The 26,452-nt window shown below is 42.7% G+C and overlaps 1 long non-coding RNA gene across 1 annotated transcript; it reads right to left on the bottom strand.

Moving 5' to 3' along the window:
* Positions 1 to 448: 448 nt before the first annotated feature.
* On the bottom strand, positions 449 to 1,973 carry LOC143721200 (uncharacterized). The gene is made up of 3 exons (XR_013196688.1): positions 1,850 to 1,973; positions 1,607 to 1,650; positions 449 to 469 (listed from the first exon to the last, which is right to left on the bottom strand). It is a non-coding gene; the product is annotated as an uncharacterized LOC143721200 (long non-coding RNA).
* Positions 1,974 to 26,452: the final 24,479 nt, after the last annotated feature.

The following is a 26,452-nucleotide window of genomic DNA, read 5'->3' as shown; positions in this document are numbered from 1 at the left end:
CTTAACTTTGAGAAAGAAGCAAGAAGTCACCAGAATGATGAAGCATGCAAGAGACTGTTATGCTCAAGTTTTGACTGGAACAAGTATGGACTTCCAGAATGATTGGGATGGATACGACAGTGATTCTGAACTGTCAGATTGAGGACTGTCAGTTTGAGGAGCTCTCGAAGCGATAAATTACCATTAACTCACTTTTGGTTTGATTTCTTATATTTGTCAGTGTTTCCTTTGTTTGTTTGTTTTTAGTAGTGGGGGCAGGTCCAAAAAAATCACCAGTTAAAGCTGCCGTCGATAAATTTTTTTTGATCATATTCAGTGAAATCGACACTATAATCCGACAGAACAACATTAATAAAGAGGTTTTAGAAAAAAACCAAGCTTTTAACTCCACCTACCCTTCTGGAGCGTGTTTTACACATGGTTGGCACCTGGTGAGAACTGGCAGGCCGTCTCCTCCCAGATTTTTCCACTGTAAGTATCAGTAAAAAATAATAACATTAGAACAGTGAAAAACAGGAGCCATTTTTAACAATAGTTTCACAACATAAATATTTTTAAAAAATATTCTACGGTCTTGTATTTCATTGTTTTTATAAAACCTATACATATATAGTGCTTGATGAAATGTAACAGATAAACATCAGCCACTCTCATAGATAAAGTCATAGAAAGTCAATAGCTGATATCAGTCAACAAGGATGATCTTGGCCGATACTGATGTTCTGCCAATATATTGGTGAATGTCTACTTCCTACATAGACATTACACAGGGGGAATTATGCATAGTACTGAAAAGAGCAAGTGGCTAAATCCTGTAGACAATATTTGACACTGCATTTAATCCACCCTATACCAACAGTGTAACCAACAGTGCAATTTATATACAGGTGGGTCTACAATTACAATATTGTGCAATATTTCAAGCAATTTTTGTTGATATAATCTTAATTACAGCTCATGAAAACCAAAAAAAATAAAAATCAATCAACTCACTATATTATAATAAAGAGGAATACAGAACTGTCGACCTTTTGAAAATAAATGAACAAATCTAACTTATCAAAAATTGTTAATGCATACACTCTATACTTGGTGTGGCTGCTTTTGCACAAATTACTGCATCAGTGTGGTGTGGTGTGGAGGCCATCAGTGTATGGCATTGCTGAGGTGTTATAAAAGCCCATGTTGCTTTGATAGTGACCTTGAAGTTGTCTGTAATGTTGGGTTTGTTTTCTATCATTGTCCTCTCTATCGGGTTCAGGTGAGACGAGTTAAGCACAGCAATACCATGCTAAGCAACCCAGTTGCTAGCAGTTTTGGCACTCTGGCAGGGGCAGAGTCCTGCTGGAAACGGATATCAGAATGTACATAAAGCTTGTCAGCAGATGGAACCATGCTCTAAAATCTCCAGAAGGCTGCATTGACGCTGGACCTAAAACCTAGTGGACATGACAATTCTCTCAATGCTGCTTTTTGGTTGCAAAACTTTGAGACCCACCTGCTACAATATAAATTTCAACCTTTATCCACTACCTATGAGATGGTAAAAAGTGGAAACAGAGTACATGTATGAAGGCAATATAAACCAATATAAAGCAGTACTTACCATGCAGAGCAAGGTAACCATTTCACCCTTACTTCCTCTTGCCCCTACAGAAAGACACAAACATATAATCAGGTTTTGAATTTCATAATTTTTGGGCTGAGGCCACTTGGCCTTCAGTTGAACTTAAATGGACTCAAATTACCAATGCTTAAATGGTCAGTATTTTGTGATATGTGAAATGCCAGATGAGCCACAGACAATGGAGAGATGATCAGACAGCCTAATGAAAAATATATTTCTTACCTCATTTATCCTTCTTCCTGTTATGGAGTCATATTTGAAAACTTTTTGCCTACTGCATTTCCGGCAACCTTAAAATGACAATAATAATAATAATAATAATAATTAACCATAAATGTAAAAAAACTAGAAATTAAACTTAAATTCTTAAAGTTTCATAAAACCTGGGGAACAACTTTAAGCATTGTCCTTGAACTTTGAAAATGTCAGGAAATACAGCTAAATAACTAAAGAATACATATATAAAGGGCCATTCACACCAAAAACGAGGTGTTTTTCTAAGGTGTAAAAAGGCTGTTCTTGTAATATATGAAATATGATTTTCGAAAGTCAAGTTGCGGTCTAGTATAACACCCAGGTCTTTTACTGTAGTGGATAAAGTAACAGGACATCCTTCTAAATTAAAGTTGTATTGTAAGGGATTTTGTGGGTAGTTTTTTGGACCAATAAGTAGTACCTCCGTTTTATCTGAATTTAATAGCAGGAAATTACACGTCATCCAGCATTTTATATCATTTAGACACTCTGTCAATTTAGATAAGTTAGTGTTTTCATCTGGTCGTGATGAGATATATAATTGAGTGTCATCAGCATAACAGTGGAAATTAATTCCATGTTTTCTTATAATATTACCAAGTGGCAGCATATATATTGAGAATAGCAGAGGGCCTAACACCGATCCTTGCGGCACTCCATAGTCTACTGACGTTATCTTTGATTTTTCCCCATTTAAACAGACAAAATGGTAACGGTCTGATAAGTACGATCTAAACCAGCTTAATGCCTGTCCCTGAACACCAGTGTAGTTTTGTAGTCGATCCAAGAGTATTTTATGATCGATAGTGTCGAACGCAGCGCTAAGATCGAGTAGAACTAGTATTGAGATACAGCCTTGGTCAGAAGCTAAAAGTAAATCATTTGTAATTTTAACTAGCACAGTTTCTGTGCTATGATGCGGTCTGAATCCCGACTGGAATTTTTCATAGATATCATTTTCTTGCAAGAAAGAGCACAATTGAGCGGACACAACTTTTTCTAGTATTTTAGACATAAATGGAAGATTTGAGATGGGTCTGTAATTTGCTAAGTTATTTGGATCTAATTGCGGTTTCTTAATGAGAGGTTGTATTACTGCCAGCTTGAATATTTTTGGAACATGACCTAAAGATAAAGACGAGTCAATAATATTGAGAAGAGGCTCTTCCACTACAGGTAACACTTCTTTCAGAGATGCTTTCTTTGCGGAGATGCTCAGCCCTGGCTGCTTTTAGAGCCTTTTTATAACGTGACATACTGTCTTTCCACGCGATTCTAAAGACCTCTAAATTAGTTTGTTTCCATTTACGCTCTAAGTTACGAGTTTCTCTCTTGATTGCATGCGTAGCACTGTTGTACCATGGTGCTTTAGTTTTCTCTCTAACGTTTTTTAATCTAATTGGTGCAACAATATCTAGTGTACTAGAGAACATGGTGCTCAAACTGCTAGTCATTTCCTCTAGTTCATATGTTTGTTTGGGTGCACTGCGCAGCTGAGATAGATCAGGTAAGCTATTTGAGAATCTATCTATAGTGGTTGGAAGGATTGTTCTGCCTGGTCGATAACGTGGCGCAACATGACAAATTTCAGCAGTACGTATTACGCAAGATACCATGTAATGATCAGTGAGATCGTCACTTTGCGGTATAATATTTATATCAGTTGGATTGGTTCCATATGATATAATTAAATCTAGTGTATGATTTAGACGATGAGTGGGACCACTGACGTTTTGCGTGACCCCAAAGGAGTTTAATAAATCTGTAAACGCAGTCCCTAACGCATCATTTGTATTATCTACGTGTATGTTAAAGTCTCCAACATATAATGATTACAAAAAGTAGAAATTCATACATAGTGTGTGTTAGAATGGAAATGAAATGGTCCAAACGAAAAGTGCCCCAAATCTTGGTCTTTATTATGAACAGAGAATACAATATACCCGGCGCCGGCTGGAGTAAAAAGCTCAGCTCGATATCCTTTGTCTAGAGTTTATATAGTGAAAGTCTTAAAGAAAAGAATACAGGTCTAACCAATAAAATCAAACATTACATCATAGATATCATATAGACGTTATATAACAGCTTCTTAATATGGGCAATATCCTGTTAGATTCCCAACTTTGCCTTGAGCGCCCAGAAGCCTTTACAATACACATATATAGAATGGAACGAACATTCAGGGGAGGAGGCGATTCCATCCTCCTTTAATGAATACCAGATGTTTAGCTTAAACAAAAGAAAAGAAGAATGTGCAGACGTGGCAGCTATGCTGGCTAGAATAAAGAAATGCACATAGACTGTTATATTGTATGCTGAAGGAAAAAGATATTTCTAACAATGGCCACTTTGATACGATAATTGTCATATAATAGAATTATCATATCACATCATACTTCAGCATACTCATGCAATATTCTTCAATCAAACATTTCCTTCAAAATCATTAATACTTGACAGTTCTATTCATTAAAGTATACTGTGAAGATACAAAAGTATTCATCGCACGATGAATCAACATCCTAATAAATGGAATAATACAACAAACAATAAATGCAAGGATTAAAAGTATAACTCCTATTGGGATTAAAGCAGATATAAGCATTTGTTTCCAATTTGTGATCCAATCTCCAAAACCACTTCTATCGCTCACTTCTCTTCTCTGTAGCTCGTCAGCAATTCTTGCCATATTATCTATTCCATCAGCTATAATGTGACCATCTGCATCATTGTCAGGGATGTACGTACAACACGAAATCCCAACAATCACGCATACTCCTCCTCTAGAAGCGGTAAGTTGCTCCAAGACTAAACGATTCTGTAACGCAGCTAAGCGAAGTGCTCGAAGCTCTTCTTTTACACCAGCTAAAGTGTTCCTTGTAGTTTTAATAAAGGAAATCAATTCATATCTGGTAACTTCTACTTCAATTTGCAGACTGGATACACCTATCACTGGAAAAATACCTTCAAAGAATTTTTCTGTACCAGTCCATAATCGGTGTTCTTTTGGTACTGGATTATCTCTACCCAAACTACTAACTGAACTGCGGTCAGAGAGAGCACGTGTGTTTCTTTGGTTATTTACCTTCTCATTTCTTTGTTGTCTAATGACCATAGAATATTCTTCTAAAGTTACGAGGGCACATCGTCCACTCCAGTTTAAAGGTAAGGTATAAACCATGTGCCCACATAACCAAAACAATCTTTCAAAGCTCTTGTTCCTTTTACAGATGGCACATACCTATTACAATTTTTACCAGAGTACAGTCCACAATACTCATCACATAACTCTTGTAACTCGGGAGTTGCCCCTGCATAAGCATGTAAAGTAGTTAAAGGGAGTGAAGATCTTTTTGAGCATTCTTCCAAGTCAAATGTTCCTTCTCCAGACAAACAGCTCAAACAACAGGGCATATTTCGTACTTCACAACGGCGATATATTTGATTACATTTATTCTCAGGAATTGAACCCAATGTTGCGGCTCCTATTCTTCTTTCCATACAGAACAATGAATCTGGAATAGGACCTACAGTTGCCACTTTAACATGTACTTGTACCGCAACTGTCAGCACCCTATTACCAGGACAAGTCCAATTTCCCGTTGAATTTTGGGGAGCAAGTGCACCAATTTTACTAAGATATAAGGGACAGAACAGTTCTTCTTCTGTCGTTGGCGATTGAACAGTTACATGAGGTCCAGAAGCACTTTGTGGCATTTTTGTACAAACATAACAGTCACCCCGTTTTCCTGTAGACTTAGCAGTGAAGTTGGCTAACCTCCACCACATATTGGAGGCAAACGCATGTGGTTCGTCTTCCTGTTTCAACCAAGTTTCATTGCCACTGCCAATAAGTGCTTGTGTATATATGAGCATGCTTGTCAGCACGATCAGGCATATTATCGACTTTGCCGACATGGCTTAATGGATTCACTGATAATTATCGCTAATCTCAATCAGCAATTTCGTTCTTCGTCTACTTCTCTTCCTTGTTCTCCTTTCGATCACCGCTTCCGCATAGGCTCATGCGTTCCCCTGGGATGGAGCTGCTTTCACTCGGCTGGCATGGATCCACTGGGGCTGGAGATCAGTCAGAACACCAGTCCTCGTCACAGCGATAACAGTGGATGGTCCTAAGTAGTTCGGCTCACCGAGTTTCGTGGGCTTCAGACACTTTATCAGCACCTGCTGTCCTGGAACAAAGGGGTGAGTCGGCTTTTCTGAAGGAAGAGGGAGAGAGAGACAGACATCACCATTTATGCCATTCAACGTTCTAACTAGGGAATCCACGTAATCAGCGATGATCACCTCCGTGTCACCTGTGGAGAGATTGCCAGCGCGACCTCTGAACCAAGTGAACCATCTGAACCTCTGAACCATCAATAACAGAAAAGAATGCATGTTCTAAAGGGATAGAATTAATAATAGTCTGTACATCTGGCACAATAGGAGCAAGTGGTTTTATCAAATCATTAATTTTTCTCAAATCTTGCGTTAAGCGCCAAGAACCATTTGCTTTCTTAATTGGATTAATTGGTGTGTTGTAAGGTGAATGAGTGGGAACCAGAATGCCTTGAGCCAGAAACTGATCAATGAGAAGTCGAATTCCCTCCTCTTTTTCCTTTGAAAGCGGATATTGTTTTTGAAACACAGGCCTATTCGTAGTCAAATTGGCCACATAAGGTGGAATGTCAAGTAGTCCTACGTCATCCTTATGCGCCGCCCACAGTTTCGGGTTTACCCCAGCAACTTCCTGTCCGAGCTCAGTTGCAGACACATCCTCGAAAGGAACACTTCCTGTGTCGGTCGTAAGAGAAAAGGCTGCTGGAAACATGAGGTGCAGAGAGTCAGAGTCAAATTCCAATTTAACACCCAACTTGTGCATTAGATCTCTTCCTAACAAACAGAATGGAGAATCAGGAATTATGGCAAACTCATGCATTTTGAACAATGATGGTACATCATTAGAAGTAACTGGTAAAGTTGGTGTCAAATTACAAACCACAGGAACATTGTCTATTCCTATAGAATTCAATTTCTTTCCCGTGATGGGGCCCTCATAGACATTAGAAGACAACGATGAGATAGAAGCCCCGCTGTCAATTAAAAAAAACATATGGTTTGCCGTTAACATTCAATTCAATAAAAGGCAAAACATTTGACTTGTTTGCATAACTCATTGAAATCTGTGAAAAGTTATCAGAAAAATGCAGCACCTTTTCCTGGCACATTCATTGCTTTTGCCATGGGTTTGGATAAACAGGTCTCTGTCTTTCAGAGGGAGGAATGAAGGGAGGGTGTTTTGGCATCGCGCCATGAGAGCGCCTCAACATCTGTTTATCATTATTTTGCTGAAATCTCTCAGCTCTTTTCTTGCAAAAGCGTTGCGTGTGTCCGCGACACCCACAGAAAAAGCACTTAACGTCTCTTCTGTCATTGGGCGGCGGGCGATTTTGGACAGCGGAACTAACTTGAAACATCGCGGGAACTTTTCCTCAGGAGTTTTCAAATGCCCCAGCAGCCAAAAGTTCACGCAAACGTCTTCCCAATTCATCAACAGAAATGTTACTAATATTAGCTGTAGTGATTCGAATCATTTGTGCAGTCTCTTTGTGCATGTTATTCAAAAACGTGTTCACAAACAACAAACAATTATCCTCATCAATAGGAATCGCAGATTCGTGAATCCAAGCATTTTGAAATCGATTAAAAAATGCAAGTGGACTTTCACCCACCTTCTGCTTTGTGTTCGCTGCGTGCGAAATGTCCTGTTTAGCTGAGGACAGCTTCACTGAAAATGCAGTCAATTGTTTGAAAAAAAAATTCAATTTACCAGGACTGGACCAAATCCAGTCGGGATTATAGTCTCCATAATGAGCTATCTTAAATGCGCTCGTTGCGTCGGACAAATCAACAGGTTCCGAATCTTTGAACACAATACTCCGAACGGGTGGGGCGTCGTTCACTGGGTCTAACAGAGCAACCTCATCAATTAATTCTTCCTCTGTAATTTCAGCAGGCAATGTTTTGGTCAAAATAAAGCGATAGTCTCGACCAGTAAGTTGGCTGTATGCCGTTAACCGTTTAAGCATCGACACGTACTGGTGTGGCATGCGAGACGGGTCTGGTAATTCTTTACAAATTGCCGTAACTTCAGACAGTTGTAATGGATGAACTTTAAATCCTTCTGAAGTTTCAACAAAAGGACACAAAGCCGCGGTCGTCAAATCGGGGTATAATCTGTTTTTTGTTGGTTCAGAAAGAGTCGGAATACACTCATATTTTGGAGGTAGGGTTTTTTTTTGCTACAACAGGCTGCGGGACAACTTGCTGTTCCACAGACTGTGAGAGCCTTTTTTTCTCCTCCATAGGCTGCGAGAGCCTTTTTTTCTCCTCCATAGGCTGCGAGAGCCCCTCCCCTAGCAGAGAATTTCTGTCTCTGTCAGCCGGAGAGGAAAGGACAGCAGAAACTGCAGTCTCTCTCCCAGCCACTTCATATTTTGAAATCAAATTATCACCAATATTCACAACTCTTTCCGGACCCTTATTCCAATAACTTTGCATGTCCTTCCAGATTTTATAAGATTGTTTCATGTAAGAATAATCCCAATCGGGGTCGCCCCAATTTCCAAAAATCATATATTTTGCTGCGCGTAAATCCGCGTCTTTGAATGAGCCATCACGGGGAAACGGATCTAATTGTGTTTTACCAGTTGACCAGCCGGCTAAATTTGACAAATATGGCTCCGTATAAAATGCTTGATTATTTCTAATCATGAAATCTTTCGGAGATTCATCTTTTAACGGTGGACTAATTTTATTCCCCATTATCAACACACAAAAATTTCTCCGTAATGCAACTGAAACAAATTAAAGTATGGCCAAATAGAAAGCAAATAAAAAAAAAACATGCAGTAGAAAATTAATTGTGTTAGTAAATTGGCCAATAAAGAGAGAAATAAGAGAGAGAAATAAGAGAGAAATAAAAGAGAAGAGAAAACTGAGAGAGAGAGAAAAAAAATAAAATAAAATAAAATAATGTATTATCTATCCATAACCAAGACCAAAGGTAAATCAAAATAGACGTTGCAAGAGAAAAAACGAATGTCTCGTGTCAAATCTATATTTCCAAACGGAGGAAAGTGATCAGTTTTCCTGCCGTTCCTCCCGCGTTCGATCGCAAACACGAGGATAACGTCCCGTATTTATTTATACGACGGACAAACGTCCCGCATTTATTCATGCAACGGACAGGCTTCCCGCACATACGACGGACAGGCGTCCCGCATATACGACGGACAGGCGTCCCGCATATACGACAGACAGGCATATACGACGGACAAACAAACAAATTTCACCAAATATGGTGAAAATCACGGCACTATAGGTAAAAATTTTTCTCAGCAGACAGGAAGAATCAACCTTTTCTTTTTGTAAAAAAACTTAATTCTTACCTGTCTGGAGAAATCCCGGACGAGCAACCCAACTGTTAGAATGGAAATGAAATGGTCCAAACGAAAAGGATCGGGCAGGGCCTGAGGGTGTGGATCGGGCTGGGCCTGAGGGTGTGGATCGGGCTGGGCCTGAGGGTGTGGATCGGGCTGGGCCTGTGGGTGTGGCTCGGGCTGGGCCTGAGGGTGTGGCTCGGGCTGGGCCTGAGGGTGTGGATCGGGCTGGGCCTGAGGGTGTGGATCGGGCTGGGCCTGAGGGTGTGGATCGGGCTGGGCCTGAGGGTGTGGATCGGGCTGGGCCTGAGGGTGTGGCTCGGGCTGGGCCTGAGGGTGTGGATCGGGCAGGGCCTCAGGGTGTGGATCGGGCTGGGCCTGAGGGTGTGGATCGGGCAAGGCCTGAGGGTGTGGATCGGGCTGGGCCTGAGGGTGTGGATCTGGCTGGGCCTGAGGGTGTGGATCGGGCAGGGCCTGAGGGTGTGGATCGGGCTGGGCCTGAGGGTGTGGATCGGGCTGGGCCTGAGGGTGTGGATCGGGCAGGGCCTGAGGGTGTGGATCGGGCTGGGCCTGAGGGTGTGGATCGGGCTGGGCCTGAGGGTGTGGATCGGGCTGGGCCTGAGGGTGTGGATCGGGCTGGGCCTGAGGGTGTGGATCGGGCAGGGCCTGAGGGTGTGGATCGGGCTGGTACAGGTCATACAGGTTAGGTACACAAACACACACAAAACAAAATATGATAAAAATACATTGTGACTGGACTACCTCTTTATGGCCACCTATCCACCTGATCCAAACACCCAAGCACCCATCATCATGCACTTTCTCTAAAATTAATACAGCGCAAGGCACTATAAGTTTGAGATGCAATATTCACATGCTAGGGGTGGTAGTGCAAGGTAGGAGCATGTTATCTACTAACATTATCATGCAAGACCGTCTTTAATAGTGACTCTGGGTCTGAATGCGGTGATCTGCCTTTAGCAGAGACAGAAACTTCAGTAACACGCATACTGAAGTACCTGTGTGGTACTAAAGCAAGGTTATAATTGCAATGTAGTCGGTTGTATATGTAAACAAATGTACATGAGCACCTGGTCAAAAAGAAAGTCTATTCTATGCATGTCAAGCAAATTACAAATTAATTAAAATAATATGTTACACCAATGCCATCTATGACTACCTCAAATTCATTCACTGACAGATTAAACTTATTTTTGTAAAATGAGGCCCTTGCCCGATCAGAAAATATTAATGAAAGTGAAACAAATCATATTCTTTAATGAAATATGAGCATTTCTACTTACTGCAATATGGGCAGAGTCCACCACTCTTCCCGCATTTCTGTTTTTTAGGACCCTTTCCCCCCACTTCCTGTCCAGGGTCACTTTTTTGGCCGCTACTTTCTTTTTTTGCACTCTAAAAAAATAATTCAGTGGCTTAGTAAATATCACAGTTATAGTTTACTTTATTAACTTAATAAAATCTCTGAACATCATTTACTTGATAGTTTGAGTTGAACATACAAAAATAATTGACTAAAAATCCAACAGTTATTTTTGTGTAAAATTTTCAGTTATATTTAAGTATTTTTCACTAAAAGAATTTAGTTTTTGACTAACCAATTATTTATTTAAAATATACTTAATCTATTTGTGAAATTTCCATCAAAATATTTTGAGAATGGATAATTAAACTGATCTGTTTCAAGAACCACAAATATTACTTTATTCAAATCAATATTATTCATATTTAACACATACATAAGAAATTGAGTAAGTTTACTCAATTAAAACAATGCGCCCCTCCCCCACCCTCTGATGTGACGACGGAGATGACGACGACTCAACGGTTGAGTGAGCGTGCGCTGTTTGAATTCTCTCCTCCGGTCTACAGAACAGTTTTCTGTTCTCGGAGTCGCAGATTATATGTATTTCCTCTGTGAAATTCATGTTTTATTTTATCTATAAAATCACTACTGTGCTTTAAATCATTTTATTTAAAGCAAAAGAACATATGTGACTCACCTAAATTAAAGGAGTGTCGCGACTTTCTTTTCGCGTTATTGTAAAGCCTATAACAAGACTATATTCCTAAAGATAATGAATATAACTAATTTGGATGATAAAATGTTCTCAGAACTGTGCACTGTTTGTTTATTAGCAGGTTTTGTACTCGCGTCGCAGCATTCTCTTGGTCGGCGTTACGTCACAAATCATGTGACCTGCATAGCAACAAGCCGCGAAGGGTAAAACAAACCTAAGGCAAAGCCAGAGGCAAATCAAAAAGGTATCTATTCACAGAAGTTTTGCTGTGGATTATGTCAGTTATGGATACTAACGGACTACTTTGTATTAATGATGAATGATATCTGTGTATGCGAATGTATGTCGGTTGTGAGAACTGAAGTGAATGTAATAAAACACTCACGTAACGCGCTTTGTGACTAGCTAACGTTACATGTCTGTGAAAGGCGCTAGCAGCTATATGAATACAGATTTTCTTCTTCTATTACAGAATGTCTTATCAATATATAGACAGTCTGCTAGCGCCTGCATTGACAAGGTACCACAGAAAGCTGTCGCTTGTAGGTTTAGAATTGCAATCTTGTCCCTATCGGCATCCAGCTGAGTCCTGGGAGAACAACCCAAAGGCATGGCCCAGGCTCGAGTATCCAGATATATATAATTACCATGTGTAAATACCATGTGTCCTACACTTGCAGTCATGTTTAAATTACATTTGTATTTAGATTTAAAGTAAAATGGTATGTGCATACCCTATATTCACTTTTTGCATTAACCAGTCATCAGATTAAATTTTATTGAATGTAGTGTCTAATGACAACAGCTAGACTTTAACATTTGTAATGAGAAATTGTTTCTTAGACATTGTATAAGTTGTGAAATACTAAAAGGCGTGAAGATTGACATGAAAGCATTTGTATCATTTACTTGCAATTTGTCAGTGTTTTTGCTCTGGTCTATTGTCACTCTCCTAGATGTGAAATGTCCATGTATAAAAAGACCTCAATGAAAAAAAAAAAAAAATCTCTTTCTTCATTTTCTTTTTTTTCAGGTGTATTTAGTTCTGCCGCCATGGACAATTATAGATCCCTTGAAGCCTACAATTTTTTCATGTCTGGATGGGTACAGACTGTGTATCACCAGAAAGTAGGTTCCAACATTCTGTTCAAGGCTGACGTGAAGCCTTCCTGGCGGGTCACGGAAGAGCCACATCACCCTTGGATTGCTGTCACAGTTGACGCACATGTTGTTGCTGCTCACTGTGACTGCATGGCAGGCTTGGGGGAGACCTGCTCTCATGTTGCAGCAGTTCTGTTTAAGATCGAGGCAGCTGTACGTATGGGATACACCAGTTCAGCATGCACAGACGAACCTTGTCAATGGAATCAGTGCTTTGTTAAGAAGCTAGAGGCAGCTCCTGTTTCCAAGATAAAGTTTTACAAGCAGGAAGCAAAGGACAAAGTCCTAAAAGCTCGGAGGAAGAAGGTGAATAACATTACATGTTCAACAGAAAGGCAGAGAGCCCTGTTTGTGCAGACCCTGGCAGATGACGATGACCAGTTGCTGGCCATTTCAACATACACAGATTATTGTCAAGTTGTGGATAGTAGAGACATAACTGCCAGTGTTCATTTACCAAACAGTTTAAGGACTCTTCATTCCGAACTATATGCAAATATGAGTGAATGTGACCTAAAGGACCTTTGTAAAACTTGGACATTGCCAAAAATATCACCAGAACAACATGACTATGTGGAAGAGGCAACTCATGCTCAGTCATCTTCTTTAGTCTGGCATGAGCAACGTGCTGGTCGCATAACAGCCTCAACAGCTCATTTGGCAATGAAAGCCAGAGATAAGCCAACATCACTCGTCTCAAAAATTTGTAAACCCCAGTTGACCCCTATCAATGCACCAGCAGTCATATGGGGAAGACAACATGAGGATGTGGCATTCCGCCTGTACAAAGAGGCAATGACTGAGGGTACGTGCAGCAGCATGAAAGTGTCAAAACAACACGTGTTGTGCAGCACCAAAAAGTCTGGTCTTCATATTTCAAGGACATTAACATATCTTGCTGCCTCACCAGATGGCATTGTTGACTGCAAGTGTTGTGGACAAGGGGTACTGGAGATAAAATGCCCTTATAAGCACAAGGGCAGTCCCATTGTTGAAGCAGTACAAGATCAACACTTTTGTCTTGACCCGGAAATGAACATTAAGAAGGACCACCAGTACTTCACACAGGTCCAAATGCAAATGTTTGTTTGCAACACAACTTATGCTGACTTGCTGTTGTGGACAACTGTAGACTGTATTGCCATCCGCATACTCAGAGATGACAACTTCATCACAGAAATGATAGACAAGTTGTCCACTTTCTGGCGAGGTGTCATTCTTCCTGAAATCCTATCGAGAAAACAAGAGCTTGAACTCTACAGGGAAAATGTTGGACCAAATGGATCTAACAACACCAGTGTGACATCACATCAGACATCACCTGTTAGGTCTCCGTTGCATGCTATCAACCAGGCTCCAGTATATTGCATCTGCCGTTCATCAGTCAACTCGGGTGATATGGTTGCATGTGATAGATGTGATGAGTGGTTCCACATTCAATGTCTCAGCCTAAAACGTGTTCCTCGATCTAAGCACTGGTTTTGCAAAACATGCAGGAAAACCAAAGGCACTTCCAGTTGACTCCAATTTAAAAGTAAAATGACGCTATATCAGAATCGGAATAGATTTTATTGCCATTTTCAATGAAAGGTTTCACAGATTAGGAATTTTCTTCGGTGTACTTGCAACATGAAACATAAACTTTACTAATGATTATAAATAAACTACATACCACATAGTGCAAATAGAGCAGTACAAATGGAACAGGTTATTCAGTTTACATTAGTCTGATACTAATCTGTTATTAAAGGGATACTCTACTTTAAAATAAAATTCTGTCATCATATACTCACCCTCATGTTGTTTCAAACCTGTATGAATTTATTTCTTCTGCTGAACAGAAAGGAAGATATTTAGAAGAATGTCAGTAACCAGACAGTTTCTGGTGTCATTGACTTCCATAGTATATATATTTTTTCCTACTATGGAAAGTCAATGAGACCAGAAACTGTCTGGTTACTGACATTCTTCTAAATATCTTCCTTTCTGTTCAGCAGAAAAGTGGAGTATCCCTTTAATAACAGATTAGTATCAGACTAATGTAAACTGAATTACCTGTTCCATTTGTACTGCTTTATTTGCACTATGTGGTATGTAGTTTATTTATCATTAGCAAAGTTTATGTTTCATGTTGCAAGTAAAATTCCTAATCTGTGAAATCTTTCATTGAAAATGAATACTGCTCTATTTGCACTATGTGGTATGTGTCATGATCCCGGTGTTCTCTTCTGTCTCTGTCTCCCTCTTGTGTTCTTTTTGTTTTCTGTATCCATTCTCACCCGCGCTCCCTTCATACACACACACCTCGCTTAGACACACCCACTTACTATCACGCTCATTCATTCTCCACCAGCTGATTGCCATCAGCCTTTCCATTACTCTTTCTCCATTTCCACCTGTTATCACTTTCTTCCTAATTAGCTTTCCTACTTCTAGTTCTCTTTTCCCCCTTCTCTCTGCCAGATTATTGACGATGTTAACGCGTGTTTCAGAGCTTACCTGTTCGCATCCTGTCTTGTCTTGTCCTGTCCTGGTGACGTATGTTTGCAACCTGTGCCCTGCCAGTGCTGGAAATTACTGAAGTCTTTCTCTACCCAGCTTCTCTGTATCTGAGGGCGACAGACGGACCACGAGCCCTGATTTGTGTTTCTGCTGCGGGACGCTGAGTATTATTGTGGGATCACTCCTCAGTTTGATTCGACTACAAGAGACTTTCTGTTCTTCTGATTATCTGCTCGACTACAAGAGACTTTCTGTTCTTCTGATTATCTGCTACGAGAGACTTTCTGTTTTTGCTACTCTACGTAGCTTGCATTATTTTCATTAAAGGAACTGTTGTCTCGCAGATTGCATTTGGGTCCTTTTTCCTGAACGTGTCCCTGACAGAATAATCTGGCCAAGGGATGGACCCAGCAACTGACCATTCCGTTCAGTCTGCGGTGGAATTTCAGGGAGCCATGCTGGGCCGCCAACAGAACGAGCTGACCACTACCCGTCGAGCAGTCGAATCCTTGGCGAGTCAACTGTCGGATCTCTCAGAGCAGATGCACCATCTACGCTCGGAACCTCCTCCGCGCCTCTCTGGTACCCAAGAACCCAGAATTAATAATCCACCCTGCTACTCTGGCGACCCTTCAGAGTGCCGCTCGTTCCTTACTCAATGCGAGGTGGTTTTCACTTTACAGCCACTCACCTACTCGCTGGACCGCACTCGTATCGCCTACGTTGTTTCTCTTCTCACCGGGAGGGCGCGAGAGTGGGGAACGGCGGTCTGGAATGCCGACTCTGATTGCACCAGCTGTTACTCTACATTTAAGGAGGAGATGACTCGAGTGTTTGACCGGTCTTCACATGGTGTCGAGGCTTCTCGTTTGCTCTCATCTCTCCGTCAGGGTAAACGGTCAGTCCCGGACTTTTCAATTGAATTCCGCACGCTCGCTACAACATGTGGATGGAATGAGCCAGCGCTTGTTGCTCGATTTATTGAGAGTCTCAACGCAGACATTAAGGACGAGATTCTGTCCCGGGAGGTGCCGACCCATCTTGACTCTCTTATTGACCAAGCTATCCGCATAGACAGACGTTTCGAGCTTCGGCGCCGAGCACGCGGCATGGAGAGGGCTCTGCTCTCCTCACCTCCCGTTTCTTATACCCCTCCTATTAATCCGGTTCCTGAGCCAATGCAGTTGGGGGGAATTCGGATCACTGCTGCTGAACGTGAGCGACGCATCTTAAACCGACTTTGCCTTTACTGTGGATCTGCCGGTCACTTCGCTACCACATGCAAAGTAAAAGCCAACGCTCGTCAGTAAGGAGAGGGCTTCTGGCGAGCGCTACTGTTTGTGTCCCTCCGCCAAGTTCACGCACTTCTTTCCCTGCCACTCTCCAATGGTCCGGCTCTTCTGTAACCTGTCAGGCCCTTATCGACTCGGGAGCGGAGGCCAGTTTTTTAGACGAGACTTGGGCTCTTGAACAGGGCATTCCTTTAGTTGATTTGAATGACAGTACTCCTGTTTTTGCCCTTGATGGTAGCGAGCTTGAAAGAGTCAGCCGTACTACCATTCCGGTGAGTCTCACGCTTTCTGGCAATCACAGGGAGACTATTACCTTTTTTATTTTTCATTCGCCCTACACTCCCATTGTTTTGGGCCATCCCTGGCTCGTTGAACACAGTCCACATATTGATTGGGGCAAGGGGTCCATTCTCTCGTGGAGATTGTCTTGTCATGTTAAGTGTTTAGTGTCTGCTGTTCCCCCTGTCTCTTCTGTTTCTGTGTTTCAGGAGGATCCTGGTGATCTGTCGGGGGTTCCGGAGGAGTATCTCGATTTGAGGGCGGTTTTTAGTCGATCACGTGCCGCTTCTCTTCCTCCCCATCGCCCGTACGACTGTTGTATCGACCTCCAACCTGGCACGACTCCGCCGCGGGGCAGGCTGTATTCATTGTCCGCGCCCGAGCGCGAAGCCATGGAGAAATATCTCTCAGAGTCCCTCGCTGCAGGTACAATTGTTTCGTCGTCCTCTCCCGCGGGCGCAGGTTTCTTTTTTGTAAAGAAGAAAGACGGCTCTTTGCGCCCTTGTATAGATTATCGTGGGCTAAATGACATAACGGTCAAGAACCGCTACCCTCTTCCCCTTATGTCATCAGCTTTCGAGATCCTTCAGGGGGCAAAGATTTTCACTAAACTGGATCTGCGGAACGCGTATCATTTGGTGCGTATACGAGAGGGAGATGAATGGAAAACCGCGTTTAACACCCCCCTCGGGCATTTTGAATATAAGGTTTTACCGTTCGGCCTCGTCAATGCCCCTTCAGTCTTTCAAGGCCTAGTAAATGATGTTTTGAGAGACATGTTGAATGTCTTTGTTTTTGTCTATCTAGATGACATATTAATTTTCTCCCCATCTCTCCAGGTTCACGTTCAACACGTACGTCGTGTACTCCAACGTTTGTTGGAGAATCGCCTTTTCGTTAAGGCCGAGAAATGTACCTTTCATGCCAAGTCGGTCACTTTTTTAGGGTCCGTAATTTCTGCTGACGGAGTCAGCATGGACCTCGCTAAGGTTCAGGCTGTCACCGATTGGCCGGTTCCCGACTCACGAGTCGCTTTACAGCGCTTTTTGGGTTTTGCGAATTTTTATCGGAGGTTTATCCGCAACTTTAGTCAAGTCGCCGCTCCTCTCACCGCTCTCACGTCTGTCAAGTCCCGTTTTGAATGGTCGCACTCAGCCCAGTCCGCTTTCGATTGTTTAAAGACCTTGTTTACGTCTGCTCCTATTCTAGTTACTCCCGATCCCTCCAGACAATTCATCGTGGAGGTCGACGCGTCAGAGGTGGGCGTTGGGGCCATTCTGTCGCAACGGTCATCTTCTGATGATAAGGTTCACCCGTGCGCTTTCTACTCTCACCGTCTTTCTCCTCCCGAGCGAAATTATGACGTCGGTAATCGAGAACTTCTGGCCATTCGTTTAGCCTTGGGGGAGTGGCGTCATTGGCTCGAGGGCTCTCCTGTTCCATTCGTGGTCTGGACCGATCATAAAAACCTCGAGTACATACGGTCTGCTAAACGACTTAACACTCGCCAAGCTCGTTGGTCCCTGTTTTTTGATCGCTTTGATTTTTCTATTTCGTATCGCCCTGGTTCCAAGAACCTTAAGCCCGACGCTCTCTCGCGTCAGTTCGATTCCCCCGTGGGAACTCCTGTGAGAAAGGAGATTCTTCCTCAAGGCTGCATCGTTGGTTCTTCCATCTGGGGAATCGAACGCTTGGTTAAACGGGCTTTATCTCGGGTCGTCACTCCTCGCCAATGTCCGCGAGACCTACTCTTTGTTCCTGTCCCCACTCGCTTGGCTGTCATGCAATGGGGTCACTCCTCCAAGTTGTTCGCCCATCCTGGAGTTAGGGGAACCATTGCTGTCATCCGTCAGAGATTCTGGTGGCCTACCCGCGAGCGCGATATCCGTCGATTTGTGGCCGCCTGTTCTATCTGTGCCCAGACTAAGTCTAGTAATTTGCCACCGGCTGGTCTGCTTAGACCCCTGTCTATTCCATCTCGCCCGTGGTCACATATCGCGCTCGACTTCATTACCGGACTACCGGAGTCCAAAGGCAACACTGTAATCCTCACTGTAGTTGATCGCTTTTCTAAAGCCGCTCACTTCATTCCTCTTCCCAAACTCCCATCCGCTAAGGAGACCGCTCAAGCCGTCGTTAGTCATGTTTTCAAGCTTCACGGACTTCCCTCGGATGTCGTGTCTGATCGCGGACCTCAGTTTGCGTCGTTATTTTGGAAGGAGTTTTGCCGTCAGATCGGTGCGTCACCCAGTCTATCTTCTGGTTTTCACCCACAGACCAACGGTCAGGCCAAACGAACTAATCAGATTGTTGGTCGTATTCTCCGCAGTCTCGCATTTCGTAATCCTTCCTCGTGGGCTGATCAACTTCCGTGGGCCGAATATGCCTATAATTCTTCTCCGTCCTCCGCCACCGGCTTATCTCCGTTTCACGGTTGTCTTGGGTACCAGCCACCTCTGTTTCCTTCTCAGGAGGCGGAGACTAATGTTCCGTCTGTCGCGGCGTTTATTCGGCGTTGTAAAAGAACCTGGAGAGGGGTGAGGTCTGCTCTATGCCATACTCGTTCTCTCACTCGCCGTGCCGCTAATCGTCATCGTATTAAGAGTCCGAGATACATCTGCGGTCAAAGGGTTTGGCTTTCCTCTTGCAATCTTCCTTTACGATTCGCGTCCCGCAAGTTGGCCCCTAAATTTATTGGGCCATATTCTATCTCTAAGATAATCAGTCCTGTCGCGGTTAGACTTAGATTGCCTCCTAACCTCCGGCGCGTCCATCCAGTGTTTCATGTTTCGTGCGTCAAGCCCGTCGTCCGCCCCCCACCTCGCCAGGCTTCCCCTCCTGCTCAGGTGGAGGAAGGTCCTGTATATCGCGTACGCAAGTTACTTGATGTCCGTCCGCGAGGTCGTGGTCACCAGTACCTTGTCGACTGGGAGGGATACGGGCCGGAGGAGAGAAGCTGGATTCCTTCACGGAACGTCTTGGACCGCTCGCTTATCGAGGACTTCTACCGCACTCGCCAGCCTCTACCCTCGGGAGCGCCAGGGGGCGCTCGTTGAGGAGGGGGTACTGTCATGATCCCGGTGTTCTCTTCTGTCTCTGTCTCCCTCTTGTGTTCTTTTTGTTTTCTGTATCCATTCTCACCCGCGCTCCCTTCATACACACACACCTCGCTTAGACACACCCACTTACTATCACGCTCATTCATTCTCCACCAGCTGATTGCCATCAGCCTTTCCATTACTCTTTCTCCATTTCCACCTGTTATCACTTTCTTCCTAATTAGCTTTCCTACTTCTAGTTCTCTTTTCCCCCTTCTCTCTGCCAGATTATTGACGATGTTAACGCGTGTTTCAGAGCTTACCTGTTCGCATCCTGTCTTGTCTTGTCCTGTCCTGGTGACGTATGTTTGCAACCTGTGCCCTGCCAGTGCTGGAAATTACTGAAGTCTTTCTCTACCCAGCTTCTCTGTATCTGAGGGCGACAGACGGACCACGAGCCCTGATTTGTGTTTCTGCTGCGGGACGCTGAGTATTATTGTGGGATCACTCCTCAGTTTGATTCGACTACAAGAGACTTTCTGTTCTTCTGATTATCTGCTCGACTACAAGAGACTTTCTGTTCTTCTGATTATCTGCTACGAGAGACTTTCTGTTTTTGCTACTCTACGTAGCTTGCATTATTTTCATTAAAGGAACTGTTGTCTCGCAGATTGCATTTGGGTCCTTTTTCCTGAACGTGTCCGTGACAGTATGCCCACACTCACATTACTGCTAATGTACATCTGTAAATTCTCCATTTATGCTGCTGTACTTGTGTTGTGCTAATTTGCTGTTTTATTACTTTTTTTTATCTCTGTGTTTTTTTTTAGCTTGGTGTTGTTTACATAGAGTATTGTTTTATTATTTAAAGTGTTCATGGCTCTGATACAGAGTTATTGAATATAAGTACAAAGTAAAAGTATTTCTTAAGAGATTATTGTGCAGGACTTTTTTTTTAATCCTTTGAATCAAACCAGGACTAAAACCAGGTCTAAACAAGGTCTAAATGGGTGCACCACTAAATCAGGACTAAACCAGTTATAAATCAGGACTAAACTAGGTCTAAATCAGGACTAAACCACTAAAGATTAAACCACTAAACTGGGACTAAACCAGAGGTCACTTAGGAAATACCCAATTTTAAAAATGTAATGAAGTAGAAAGTACTGTAAAAACGGCTCGCTCGGCCCATGCTTCCAGTATCCGGCCAGCCGATGAAGGCCACGTGTGTTCGCGTCTTTTCGCTTACAAAGTGGTTTTGTTAAATAAGACACATATTCTCATATGCAATTATCTAGTTTTTATTAAAAACAACAACACGGTTGACCAAAGTGCTGTACAATAAAGACAATAAAAAAAATACAATACCCTCACCTTCACCTTCCCTCCCTTCCTTCCTCCCTCCCTCCCCCCTCCCTCCCTCCCCCCCCCTCCACATCTCCCTCCCCCTACACACCTCCCCTCCCTCCCACCCTCCCTCCCCCTCCACACCTCCCTCCCTCCCCCTCCACACCTCCCTCCCTCCCCCTCCCTCCTTCCTCACTTCCCTCTCACTCTTGTGTCTCCTTGTAGACTACACTCTCACCGAGATTTATGAGTGCACCACACACTTTCACTATCTTATCTATAGAGGCCAATGGTGATTCCACAGCTTCATTGGCAAGGCTTTGTATCATCGAGATGGGGAGAGGTCCCTTTAAAATGGTGTACCTATTTTTCAGTAGCCCTATGACACATTCTATATGAATGCGAACCGAGGAAATCTTTCGGGACGTTTCAACCTCCTCTGCAGATAACTGGTTTTTCCCCTTGGTGAAGGCAGGTGTCAACAGTACAGCCCCACACTCAGCTGCAAAGTCCTCTTGCAATGTAAACCCACGGTCAGCCAATATCTGGTCACCAGGCAAGTGATATGTGCGGCTTATAAATCCGGATTGGCGAACAATTTGGACATCTGACGCTCCCCCCCCCCCACACTGTAGAAAGATAGTTAATGGTGCCCAGTGGAGAGCACGACACAAATACTTTAATTGTACAATGCTTTTTGTAGTTGCTCCAGGTCTGTGCCCTTGCCTTGAGATTTTTTGGGGCATCTATAAAAATCTCGAAACAGTCAATTTTGATTTGAAAACTGGTGGGATTGTCCGGAATATAATTTCTCGATCCTGCCATCTGATAAGAAACGTTATGTGTGTCCATTAAATTGACCCATTTCCAAAAGTAGTCAACAGCCGTGCTTTTGGAAATGCCTCTAATAGAAGCCAGTAAGTCAAAACTGAAATTGTGGCGTAGTTTGACGAGAGTTAGGAACAGCTGCTCACGCTGTGGCATACTTGCCTTGTTTTTTGACTTCACAGGCAGGCATGTTGAAAGAAACTGGTATAATTTCTCAAAAACTGTCCAACTGATGCCAGTCATCATTTTGCACTTTTCCTTGTTTCCCTCAACTGCAGCAGCTGATAAAGTGCAGCCTTCCAGTTTTTTCTCTGCCAGCTCTGCTTTTGCTATGGCTTCATCTCTTTCTCTCCGAAGACTGTCCATTTCTCTATACAACATTTCCCTTTCCCCAGGAATCAAAGGAGTGGCAAGTCCTGATGTTTCAGGTAGTGTACACACCTGTGGTGTAATGGCGGGTGGCGTGACGGTGGAGACCGAATCATCGCTAATTTTGTCATTGCTTAATTCCGTCTGCTGCAGGTCTTGTATTTCCATGCAGGGTATTGACACTTCTTGTTGCAACTCTTCTGGGACGCTGGTCTCCTCCTCAAATTCCAGTTGCTTCTTCACTTTCCTTTCCTTTCGCGACAATGTAGTGGATGGTGCTGAAATAAATAAATAAATAAATAAATAAATGTATATGTTTTGCAAATGATCACAGAAATGTTATGGCACTAAATCATTTACTGTGGCCTCAGTAAGTATTGAGTATGATTGAGACGACTAGTCGTAATAGTCGACTATGACTAGGAAGCAGCGACCAGTAGACTAGTTGGGTACAATAAATAATATTTTACCAGGAATTTAGAGGTAAAATGCATTATGTACAAAAATCTGCATAACTAGTTACTTTGTAGATGCAATGACTGTATTTTTCATATAGAGTTAATTTTGTTTGCAAGGAAAACATTTGTCAGCAAAATATTCTGTTCTTTTCAGAAACATTTAATGTATCTTCACGCCTTATAGATTCAATTTGTACCTCCAAGATCTGTATTTTGACATGGATTACCATTTTTGTAGCAGTTAACCTCCCAAGTACTAGTTTTTCAAATTTGTCATTAGAAATCAACATGTATTTTATATGGTGGACAACACAAGGTGCTAGTAGCAATTGTTGTACACGACCTCACTGCAATATGGAATCCTTTAATTTTTTAACAGCTCAGCATCCGCAGGTACTTTAAATTAAAATTCAGATCATGTTTTGGTCATTGAGCTAGGTGCAAACTAACGTTAGATACATGTTAATCTTTTGCGTCACACTCCAGTTTGATATTTTTCTTTTTTGATGTTTGATATAAGGTAACGTTACTGTGCAAGGAGGCTGGCTTAAACCAAAAAAAGCTCCGGAACAGGGTAGCGAACTTACCTTTTCTTTTCTGTGCTCTGTTGAAGCGATCAAGTTTGGTACTCTTAGTCGATTCCTTCAGCACTGCTTGCGGGAAAATGGACGGAGTGTAATCTGGGTGTGCGGGGTTGTTGTTCTTATTTCCTGTTTTGAGGAGCAAAGTGACAACATCTAAATTTTCCTACTGAGTAGCTCCCAGTGGGGGACTGATGGGCAAACGGCGCAACAACATACCTTCCAGGAAATGAGAGGAGCAAACGTAATGGTAATCCGATGTAGGCCGCCATAGTTTTGTGCTGTGTGAACTAACACCTCGTCCAATCGCCTGGAGCCATTTCTCTCTCCTTTCTGGCTCAGTTGCCTCGCTAGGTATCATGTAAAACTTGAGGTCACTTCTCTTTACGCTGTTGTTTGTGCAACTAACAACACAGCAGTTTTTAGGCATGATTCTCGGCGCTTTTATCTTCCGCTTTCGTGTTGCTTAATGGCGGGCGCTTGTTTGTTTTACCCTTCGCCGCGTTGCTATGCGCGCGCAGTGCATTATGGGAGTAAAAGTCCCGGATGTCCGACCTTGAGAATCTTTCGGCTCTGAGTGAAACGCAGGACGGCGGTCTGAAGTTCGAGGTTCACATGCAGAGCGCGAGTCCATCTCCGGCACGAGAACCAGCGCTGATCCGGTGGAAACTGGATAACTGACCAGTTGATTAAACGTGAATTATTTGAATGTTTAAATGTTTAATTTTTATTTCTAAAATGTTTGTTACATAAGTTTATATGCAGGCAATATTATTTATTCTAAAACCGTATAAAATCCACTGTAACGTTATTGCTGTACTCTTCGACAATAAAGGCCAATGTCATGTACCGGTGGTTGTATGGAATATTTTTTACAAAGGTTTAAAGGAAATGAAAAAGTTAATATTACTAATAAATAAAAACAGTTGATATTACTCATACATATTGTTTTTTTTAATGTTGTTCCCCAATTAATTCTACTCAATTTTATTTGTTAATGTACCAAATGCAGTTACTCAGATCTACTTAATTTTTTTACTTACATTTACTCAGTTTATACAGTGTATGTAATTTATTTCACTGCTTTCAAATTAAATCAATATTTTCAAGTGTAAAAATGTTTCACCATAAAAATTGAGTAAACCATGGTTAAAGTTTTTAGAGTGTGGGAGATGTGCGAAACAAGAGCTGCAGGTTTTATCAAAATTGATATCAACCAGACACCTTAAATTATCACTGTTTTGTAACACAGAACACTTATCATACGTACAGGCTCGTTTAGTAGGAGTATACTTTAGTGTCCAATTGACCTTATAATGAGAAATGTATAACATTTAAAACCACATTGAATATTGGACATAATGCTCTGCAACAATAACCATGCAATTATATCAGTCTCTATGCCATGAATGTTCTACAGTGCACTTTAGAGTGCACCTATTTTGGAAGCTACTAATGGGCTTCTACTAATGGGCTAATGGGAAGCTACTGAGGGCCAAGTAATAAAAATCTGAAAATCGTACATTCCCCTATGATTGTACCTTACATGATAATATGCGACAAAAATGAATTTGAATTCAATTAGCTAACTTTGCTAGCCAGCACATTTGGTGCAGAAAGCTATACTTTTTATAATGTCTTTTAGAATTTCTTGTCGTAAGAAAGGGCCACTTTACAAACCTAAAGTTTCTAAACACAATTTATTGTCCTGATCCAACAGTTTTTGATGTGTAAATGTAAGAATAGTATCCATCTCTATTAATTAACCCTTCTACTTACCGAGTGGAAAATAGCAATGGACCTTGGGATCGCCCATACGGTGATGTCAGCGTTATTAATTTAGAGGATTTAATAAAAATAATAATTTTTAAAAAATGATTAATTGAACACAATCGTAGCATATTAAAATCAACAAACCTCCGATAAAAATACGTACTCCAGCATGCTCTAGATAAAGCAGTGTCTTACCTTTGATAAGAAAACGACTCGGTTACTATCGTAACCTCGGTTCCCTGAGAGGAGGGAACGAGTATTGTGTAAGTAGCTTACGCTATGGGAAAACTCCTTTTCTCGAGAATATTGAAGTCTTTATGTAAAACGCATTGCAGCTGCACAGCAGACAGCAATGAGCGAAGGAGCTCTGTCATTGGCTGTGCTGCGTCAACTTGCTCGAACCAATGACAGGGCGACTCTGAATGCGCGACCAATGAGCGCGCCTCGCGCCCGCGCGCGTCAGAGCCCGCCAAGATGGGCGTGGCCAAGAGCTATATATTGTGCGCCCCGTCATGAGAGTTCTTCGGGTTAAAACGACTGAAGCGAACTAACCAAGCACAAGCACGGCAGCTTACGCAATACTCGTTCCCTCCTCTCAGGGAAGAGGGAGAGGTCTCTCCTATTGCGTAAGTAGCTTACGCTATGGGAACACCATGCAAAACGCCGTGCGTGCTGAACTTCGCCTTATGATAGCCAGAGGCAGGTGCCTGAGCTAAAAAGCAAAGTTATCATCCAACTAGCCGGCAGAGGTGAGCTTTATATGTGGGAAAAAGGTAAAGAGCGGCTAGAAGGCGCTCAGTGTGACACAAGCACATACATAATCTAGATACGAACTCATAGTTCTACTAGCATCATGCTGATAGTACATTGGAATGCAATGTCGGGACCTGTAGGTTGTAAAACCTGATAAATGTGGACGGTGAGGCCCAGCCTGCCGCCGCACAAATATCCTCGATCGGCATCCCGCTCGACCACGCCCAGGAAGAAGCCACACTCCTGGTGGAGTGTGCTTTGACCCCCCAGGGGCATTGAAGTCCCTTGGCTTCTCTGCTTTGAAACGGCGGAACCCTTGGTATGGCCGCCAAAGCATACAAACAGTTGTTATGTCTGTCTGAATAGGGCAGAACGCTCCAAATACACTCTGAGAGCCCTAACGGGGCAGAGTAGGTTTGCGTCGTGTTCATCTGCTGGAGAAGATAGCGCAGTTAGGGAGATAGCCTGTGCTCTGAAGGGAGTGGTGAGCACTTTAGGAATATACCCATGTTTTGGCCTAAGGACGACCCTGCAGTCGTTAGGTCCGAACTCCAAGCAGGCAGCGCTTGCCGAAAGCGCGTGCAGATCGCCCACTCTCTTGACCGAGGCGAGTGCCAGCAAGAGCGCAGTTTTGAGCGAGAGCTGCTTAAGGTAAACGGTTCGGAGAGGTTCGAACGGGGGCCCTTTAAGAGCGTCTAGGAC

Source organism: Siphateles boraxobius, unplaced genomic scaffold (assembly GCF_051911475.1).
Source record: "Siphateles boraxobius isolate OS27281-9 unplaced genomic scaffold, OSU_SipBor_1 65, whole genome shotgun sequence".
NCBI classification, from domain to species: domain Eukaryota; kingdom Metazoa; phylum Chordata; class Actinopteri; order Cypriniformes; family Leuciscidae; genus Siphateles; species Siphateles boraxobius.
This window is presented reverse-complemented; position numbering and strand designations above follow the sequence as displayed.